We start from the raw sequence: 8,593 nt of genomic DNA, 5'->3' as shown, positions 1-8,593 counted from the left end.
AGCCGGAACGGAACGTGAATATTGCATTAAATATTCCATTAAATATCTCGGTTGGGAGGGGTTTAAAGGAGTTGGACCGGTTTGGGACTTCTTTCCAGCGGATTGCAGGGTATTTACATTTTTTAAGAAATTTATTGGAGTTTTTCTAATTTTTAAAAATTTTTTCGAGGCTTTTTCAACGATTTTTTCAGATTTTTCCTCATTTTAAAAAAAGATTTTCCACTTCATGGACGTTTTGGAGGGTTTTTAAAAGAATTTAAAATATTTTTTATTTTTTTCGAGGGATTTTTTAAAGCTCTTCCAATATTTTTGGACTTTTTTCGAGGGTTTTTTAAAAAATTGTGTGTTTTTGGAATTTTTTGAGGCTTTTTCAGTTTTTTTGAACTTTTTTATTTTTTTCAGGCTTTTAAAAGATTTTTAAATTCTTTTTACTTTTTCTGAAGTTTTTTTTTAAGTCTTTTCTGACTTTTTTGCCTCTGTTTAAGGAATTTTTTTAAAAAATATTTTAGACTTTTTAAAGTGTTTTGAAAATATTTTTCCTTTCACCACTTTTTTTTAAGATTTGGGTATTTGTCTACTTTTTTACAGGGTTTTTAATTTTTTTTCCCAGATTTTTGATTTTTTAAACTCTTTTGAAGAGTATTTTTTATGTATTTTTTCAGTTTTCTGATTGGTTTCTGTCTTTTACTATTTTGGAATTTTTTTTGCTGCTTTTTTATTTTCTTTTTAATTCTTTGAAAGTTTTTTATTTTTTCGAGGTCTTTACGTTTTTTAAACCCTCTTAAGTCTACGTGATTTTTTCTTTTTTTTTTTAGTTTGGGGTTTTTATTCTAGTTTTTGGAGGTTAGGGATGGTTTTTAGGGGTTGTTTTTAGATTTTGAATTTTTTTCCCAAGGTTTTTTGATTTTTTTTTTTTTGATCTTCTGATTTTTTTTATTTTTTTTTAAACTTTTTAATTTTTTTTTCCTTTCCAGAATTGTTTGGAGCTTTTCTTTCTTAATTTTTTTTTTAAACGTTTTTAAAGTTTCTTTTCTGTTGGAAGCATTTTGAGGTTCCTTTAAAATTTTATTTAAAGTGGGTTCTTCATTTCTGTGGCAATTTTTTTTATGCCTTCTGGACTTTTTGGAGTTTCTGTTATTTTTTAATTGTTTTTTAGTTTGGCCGTGGGGAGGGGGGAGCCAAAATCCAGAATTAATTTTCTTCCTATTAAGAAAATCTTTGGAGTCACTTCACTTTCTATTACAAGAACAATAAAAAACCCCTTTGGAGTTGGTTTAATTTCTATTAATAAAATAAAACCCCCTCCCGAGTCTGTTCACTTTTTATTAAGGAAATTTAAAAAAAAACCCTCAAGTCAGTTCCTTTCTATTACAAAAATAAACCAACAAATTTTGGCGTGGCTTTCATTTGTCTTGAGAAAATTGAAAAACAAACAAAAAAGTCACTTTTGAGTACAAAAATAAACCAAAACACCCCCGAGTCCCTTCAGTTTTTATTTTAAAAATTCAAATTAAAGCTCAAAAATTCCAAAAAATGGTGGGGTCTGTTCAGTTTCTGTTGAGAAAATTATAAAAAAAAAAAGATAAAATCGGGGTCAAATTGGCTCCATATTAATAAAATTTATTTTAAAGTCAAAGTTTTAAACGCGATTTTTCTACTTTTTCCATGCAAACCCCAAGTTGGGGGTGGCACATGGAGTGTGGGGGCTCCCTGGGCACAGGGAGCAGCGGGATTTGGGCTCTTCTGGAGCCATCCTGACCCGAAGGAGAAGGAAATACCTGAGGAAGGAGGGAAAAAACCATCCAAAAATTTGATTTTTTTTATATATTTGAGCACCCAGCTGGGTCCTGGGAGAGGGGCCTTGGATCCCTGCCCACTCCTGGCTCATTCCCTGCCCGTTCCTGGCCCATTCCCGGGTCTCTCTGCCCATTCCCTGCCCATTCCTTCTTTCCCTGCCCTCTCCCTGCCCATTCCCTGCCCATTCCTGGCTCTTGCTGCCTGTTTCCGGCTTTCCCTGCCCTGTCCCTGCCCGTTCCCACTCTCCTGCCCCTCCATCCCTGCCGGTGACATCAAGCCCTGTTGCCATGGCAATGCCGCTCTCCCGGCACAGGCTCAGGTGGGGATCCAGAGCCGGGAATCCTATGGAAAGGAGGATGATGTCCCCACGGCTCCCCTGTGCCCAGCTTCCCCTGGCAAGGAGGGCACAGGATCCCTTCAGGAACACTTTGGGAACACTTTGGGATCAGACTCCATCACCTCGACCCAATGGGGACAAATTTGGTGCTGTGGATCCTTGGGATGAGGGCAGGAGCAGGTGAGCCAGGCACAGGTGAGCCAGGCACGAGCTTCCAAAGGTCACCACTCCATGGAGAGTTCCATAGCACAGCCACACCTGGCACGCCGGGAAAAACCCGGATTGTGGCCTCTGCCCACTCTGGAATGTGTCAGCGACACCAAAGCAAACACCTGTAACGAGGGAGAGGCCCCGTGGAATGGGAACAGGTCTCATCCAGGGCAGTGGGACACCTTGGAGAGGTGGGAATCAGTCTGGGAGAACGGGGATAACCTGCTCCCAGCCCTCCCCACGTTGTCCCACAGCAGGAAACACCTGCCCAGGGAAGCAGAGCGCCAGTTCTTCCCACCCAGCCAAGGGAAGGAATCGGTGGTGCCCAACCAGGGCAATTCCTTGCATGGTTCGGGGTAAAAAACCCCAATAAATTAAGTGGGAAATGGTTCCCAGCCTCAGGTGCAGTGGTGACACTGGGATCTGGGCTGGGCTCTGGGCTGGAGCAGGAGGGGATCCATATCCTGGGGGGCTGAGCCAGGGGGTTCTGAGCAGGTCCAGGGGACAACAACCCCCCATCCATGTCCAAAATCCCAGGCGTGGTGGGTGATCCTGGTGCTTCCACAAAGAGTCACCGGGATTTCCATCTCCCTTCCCTTTTCCTGCCCTGCTTCTGCCCCGCTATTCCTGGGGCTATCATGGACATTCCCACGTGGGTGTCACAGGTTTTGGGGGACTCAGCTCCCACACAGCTCCATCCTGGGGTGCTGCTCCAGGCTCCCATTCCATGAGCAATCCAAAAGCCACCCACAGACCTGGTGTTTCCCGGAGTCCTCACCTACAGCTGGGGAGGGACGAAAAAAGGCATCTCTGAATTCCCAAATTCTTCACCTTTTTGGGGCCCAGGAGCTGCCTCGTGTCCTATCCATGCCCCCTTCCCGCACATCCCACTGTGCCCTTCCTGCACTGTGTGGATTCTGGACTCTTGGCTTCCCTCTCCTCCCTTTTCACCTCCCTTGAAACCTCATTAAAACAACATTTTTTGGAATGATCCGGGTGATTTTCCCTCACCTGCTCCATTCTAAAGGGACTGGAATGGTGACACGCGGCATCATTCCCAAAATTCCCGGTTCTCCTGCCTCCCCCGCCACTGGCAGAGTCTCTCTGAGCCCAATCAGCCCCTCATCAAGTGATGAGCTGCAGCCTAATGTATTCCACAGCCACTGCACATTTAAATAACCTGAGAAATTTCTGAGTGGAAAAAAAAATAGAAATGGGATAAAACAGAGTGAAAAATAAAAGGAAAAGAAAAATTCGGCTGAACACCAGGAAAAAGTGCTTAGTGCAGAAATCCGGGGGATGGTTCCCCCAGGAAAGCTCTGGAGTTATTTAAAACTCACCTAAATAAAACATCGGTGGGGAATAAACCTCTCTCATCCCAAAGGCACCATGGGACCAGGGAGAGATTCCCCCTAAGTGTTTTCTAGGATGAAAGGGATGAGATCCCACCGGGCTGGCACGTGTACCCCAACACCCTCGCAGAGGCGTGGCCCCTCTCCCTGGAAAGTGCTTTTCCAAGGAGCCCTGCACAGATGGGGCCAAAATTTGTGATTAACCCAAGTCTCTATAAAACAACAACAAAAAAAAACTTAGGGATTTTTTGAAGGATGTGGAATGCATGGAGACATCCAAAGAGCTGTGTACCCATGGAATAACAGCCAGCCAGGCAGGATGGGTGCCAGGGAAGCAGTGAAATCAGAGCATCAAACCCAGCCACGAAGGTGATGTCAAGGATTCGCCTTTCCCGTGATTTATCCCATCATTCCCGCGCTCAGGCTCCGGGAATCTTGCACCTTCTGCAGATGTGTTGCCTGATTAAAGTGATGCAACATTTTTGCTGGCTGTGTCACCGGATTTCAATTTTAAAAAGCCCCATATTCCACCTGGAAATCCAGGCGCTTCCCACCTGCCCCAGGAGGAGAGGGAAAGGGGGAGCTGGGGGTGTTTAATCCATCGGGAAAGGACAGAGCAGGGAAATGCAGCAGCACGAGGCCATGGGGCTCCAGAGGAAAATTTTATGGGGCTGAGAAGTCGCTGCATAATAGGCTGGGGAAGGAAGTATTAAAATCTTTAACCGGTTTTCAGAGCTGCGATAATTAAGGTGTTGCAAGCTGCAATTGCCTGGAAAAAAAAAAATCCAAAGGCAGGGAATAAGATTTTTATCACTTCTAGAAGTGGCCACTCATGGATTTGGGGTTTAAAAAAAAACATTAAAGAAAAAGAATAAAACCCTGCAAGAAAGGGGAAAATTCAAAGGTGGCTGGAAAGGGGTTGGGCTGGCGATGGAAAGTGGGAGCTGGGGGGGCAGCTGTCGGCACTGGGAAGTCAGGGAAGCATTGTCTGGAGTCCAGCACTTTAATCAGGAGTTTTAATGGAACTGGAGTAGAGGTTTAATCCTAAACATCCTCACTGGAGCTGCTCCCTTTCCTCCGGACCTCTGGGAAGGGAGGAATACTGGCTTCAACGAATGAGGCCACAGAAATGGGTGAGAGAGGCCGAATTCCCTCCTGGCTCTGTCTTCCCACTGCTCTCCAGGGCAGGACACATCATTCCCCACCTCCAGCAAATCCGTGGCTTTGGCTGTGCCCTGGAAAAGAGCAGAGTGGGGCTGAGGGCTGACAAAGGGGCAGGGAAGGGACAACAAAAACCACAAGAAAAATCCCTGGCAGGCAGCTGGTGCCACCCTAAACATGGAGTGAGGGCAACAGAGGGGTCCTGAGCATCCAGAGATTCCCAGAAAACCAAGCGATGCATCCTAAAAACCCCATCAGAAGTGAATCACCTCACTCTTGTAAGAACAAAGGTGAGGGGTGCGACATGCTGGGGAGCTGCCTTTAACTCTTTGACTGTTATTGTTGAAAATATCAGGAAAATGCCTCAAATTGGCTGGAGAAGGAGAAGCCCTGAAGTGGGAGATTCCACGAGGAATATGGTGGGAAAAGGAACATCTATAGATATATATTAATGTGTGTGTGTATATGTATATATATATATATATACACATATATGTAATTTTATAAATAGATATGTGGGTATATATGCATCAGTATATATTTGTATGTGGATATATATGAGTTTTATATATTTATATGTGGTCTATGCCTTTTTATATGTTTATATATGATATATGTGTATTTTATATACATTTTTATGTGTCTTTTTATATATTTATATATATATAAGGTAGCAATGTACCCACTCGTGCAGAGCTTGCTGGAGGAGGCGGGAATATCCAAGGGGACACAGCCGAGGTCATTCCTTAACATCTCCCTTAATGACCTGCAAAAGGCACCAGCAGCTCGTTAATGACCTGGCAGGGAAGATAAGCAGCTTGTCGCTGGAATTCCCGCTGAAATTCCCACCGCTATCCCGGTGTGCGGAGCCGGCCGTCCTTCCACAGGCAGGGAGACATGAAAGGGGCCTGAATAGCCAGAAAGGAGCACAGGAAACGCCATGGTTTTGTTAGCGGGGGGAAAAAAATAAATCTAATCGGGTCTATCTGGGGCGAGCGATTAAAAATTTGTTGGAGCGGGAGCGCGGCAGCGGCACCTCGGGAAAATCCGCGGGGTTTAATATGCAGCTATGCCGGAGCTCTCCTCATCCACCTCTCCCGGGGAAAACACAAAGTGCATTTTCAGGTCACCGAGCCAGAGAAAGAAGGAGAAGCCCCAAAAAGGAGCAGAAGCTGAAGGAATGCTGTGTAAGCCGAGATTTTCAAACACATGGATCTGTTTTCTTTGGAGCGCCAGCGGCCAGGGGAAGTCGCAACTGCAGACAGAGCTCCCGCGGGGTTTGAACACCAAAGGAAAAGTGGTGGAGGGTGGCAGAGGAGCAGGAGGTGACCTGGGGCTGCGTCCTATCCCAGGGGAAGTGCCGAGAGCCCGAGGCAGTGCCGGGACATGCGGCTGCCGGGGGATGGCCTAAGGCATCGCCCCCACCAGGGCTGTTCCCCCGCCTGCCGTGGCCTCCGCTCCTTGGCCGGGGTGGAAAATCCAAGTGCTGCTGTCCCCAGGACCAGATTCGCTGTCCCCAGGTCCAGACCCGCTATTCCCAGGGCCGGATCTTCCTTTCCCAGTGCCACACCTGCCATGCCCAGGGCCAGACCTACCATTCCCAGGACCAGACCTTCCATCCCTAGGATGAGACACTCCACTTCCAGTGTCACCATTTCCATCCTCGGTGTCACAGCTTCCATCCCCAGGGTCAAACTCACCATCCTCACGGTCAGACCTGCCATTCCCAGTGCCAAACCTTCCATCCCCAGGATCAGGCTTTCCATCTCCAAGGTCAAATCTGCCATTCCCACTGCCACACCGGCCGTCTCCAGTGCCCCATCTCCCATCCCACACCTGATCCCCAGTGCCAGAGCTGATCCCCAGTGTCACACCTTCCCTCCCCAGTGTCCCACGTGCCATCCCCAGGATCAGAGCCCGTATCTTGGCACGACAGCTGGTTCCTGCCAGCTGGCTGCAGGAGGCTGGGGAATGCCGTGTGTGGCCACACGGGCACGGTGCTGCTGTAAGAGGGACCTGGAGGGAGAGGGGTTGGATGGGCTGAGCTCTTCTCCCCGCTCCCAAGCGGAGGGCAGCCCCCCGGGGCAGGGTCCCGCCGAGCTCCCGGCACGTCCCCACCCGCGTGCCCCGAACGAGCCGGTGATCTCACGTGAATGAGCTCAGAGCTGGCTGCGTCCTGCCAGGATTTACATGGGAGGCTCCAGAGAGTCTGTGTGTACTCACAAGCCTCCCGCCGAGAGCCACAGCTCTCCCCGAGGGGAGGAGGAGCGGGGCTCCCTTTCCTGCTTCCCCACCCTGCCCTGCCAGCTCAGGCTCCTGGCAGCCCGCCTGCTCCGGGCGGCCCACGCTGCTTCCCGGGCGGCTGCGGGAGCCGGGACAGGGAGATCCAGCCCCCTGGACCCCTCACTGCTGCACCCCTGTGCCCTCGTACCCCTGTACCCTGCACTCCTGCTCTCCTGTGCTCCTGTATCCCTGTGCCCCTGAATCCACGTGGTGCTGCATCCCTACATTTCTGCATCCCTGCATCCTCACAGTCCTGCACCCAAGCACCCCTACACTCCTGTACCCCCTGCAACCCTGCATCCCTGTATCCCTACATTTCTGTGTCCTTGCATCCCTGCATCCCTGAATCCTGTCTCCCCTCTAATCCCCCGCATCCCCACAGCCCGCACATCTGCACACCTACACCCCTGCACTCCCTGTACCTCCCGTCATCCCTGTGCCACTGCATCCCTGTGCCCCTGCATCCCTGTGCCGCTGCATTCCTGTGCCACTGCATCCCTGTGCCACTGCATCCCTGCCTCCCTGCATCCTCTTAATCCCCTGCATCCCCTCACACTGCACCGCTGCATCCCAACATCCCAATACCACTGCATCCCTGAATCCTTGCATCCCCCACGCCCCATCCCCACCCCTGCAGGACCCAGGAGGGGATCTCACTTTCCCACAGAGCACAAGGCTCTACAATCCTCCCATTCAGGTGGGTCATGGCTCCGTGATTCCCACTCGGACATCGCTCCATGCCCCGCTGCAGTTTTTGGGGATGCAGCTCCGTGGTGCCGCTGCTTTTCCAGCCCCGCTGGCTCCCTGTGAGGAGCAGGATGGGCTGAAAGGCAGAAGAAGAAAGTGGAGAAATTCAGTTTTATCTCTCAGCAATCGCAAAAAGGGATAAACTGAACATCCTGAGCAGTTGCAGCGCTACTTTTGTGGGGCTGGTAATTTGTGACAGTGAAGATCACTGGAAATATCTTAATTAATGTTTATTTTGATGGCTGTGTAGGTTTGGGGTGACGTGTCCCTGAGTCTGGAATGGGGAGGGGGGCAGGGTGGCAGGGGGGAAAAAAAAGCAGATTTTTTTTGACTTGCTGCCCAGAACCACAAAAATGCCTTTTAAAGCCTCCCTCCCTCGCCCGAACAGGCTCGTCGGGAGCAGAGCGGAGCTCATGGAAAGAGGAGAGATAGAGAGATAGAGACACAGAGGAAGGAGGTGAGGGGCAAAGACATGGGAAGGAGACAGACAAACACACACGGAGCAATTTGCATGGTTTATGAGTCTTTGATTCCAGCCTATTTACAACCTGGGCGCTCACACCCCGGTGGGAAGTTGGGAGATTACTGTACTTACCCTCGATTTCGCTTCACATCTTTATCGAGGCATCTCTCTCGCCTCCAGCCAGACTTTAACGAGCTGCAGCTACGGCAGGGGCGGGCGCCCCGCGGGCGACGCCCCTCCCCC

General features: G+C 49.3%; 1 long non-coding RNA gene across 1 annotated transcript; it reads right to left on the bottom strand.

The window, feature by feature from the left end:
- Positions 1–4,698: 4,698 nt before the first annotated feature.
- On the bottom strand, positions 4,699–7,092 carry LOC108448543. The gene is made up of 3 exons (XR_001864443.1): positions 7,007–7,092; positions 5,544–5,623; positions 4,699–4,931 (listed from the first exon to the last, which is right to left on the bottom strand). It is a non-coding gene; the product is annotated as an uncharacterized LOC108448543 (long non-coding RNA).
- Positions 7,093–8,593: the final 1,501 nt, after the last annotated feature.

Source organism: Corvus brachyrhynchos, unplaced genomic scaffold (assembly GCF_000691975.1).
Source record: "Corvus brachyrhynchos isolate BGI_N302 unplaced genomic scaffold, ASM69197v1 scaffold220, whole genome shotgun sequence".
In the NCBI taxonomy this organism is placed as follows: Eukaryota; Metazoa; Chordata; class Aves; order Passeriformes; family Corvidae; genus Corvus; species Corvus brachyrhynchos.
Note: the sequence above shows the minus strand (reverse complement) of the source record. Positions and strands in the feature narration are given on the sequence as shown.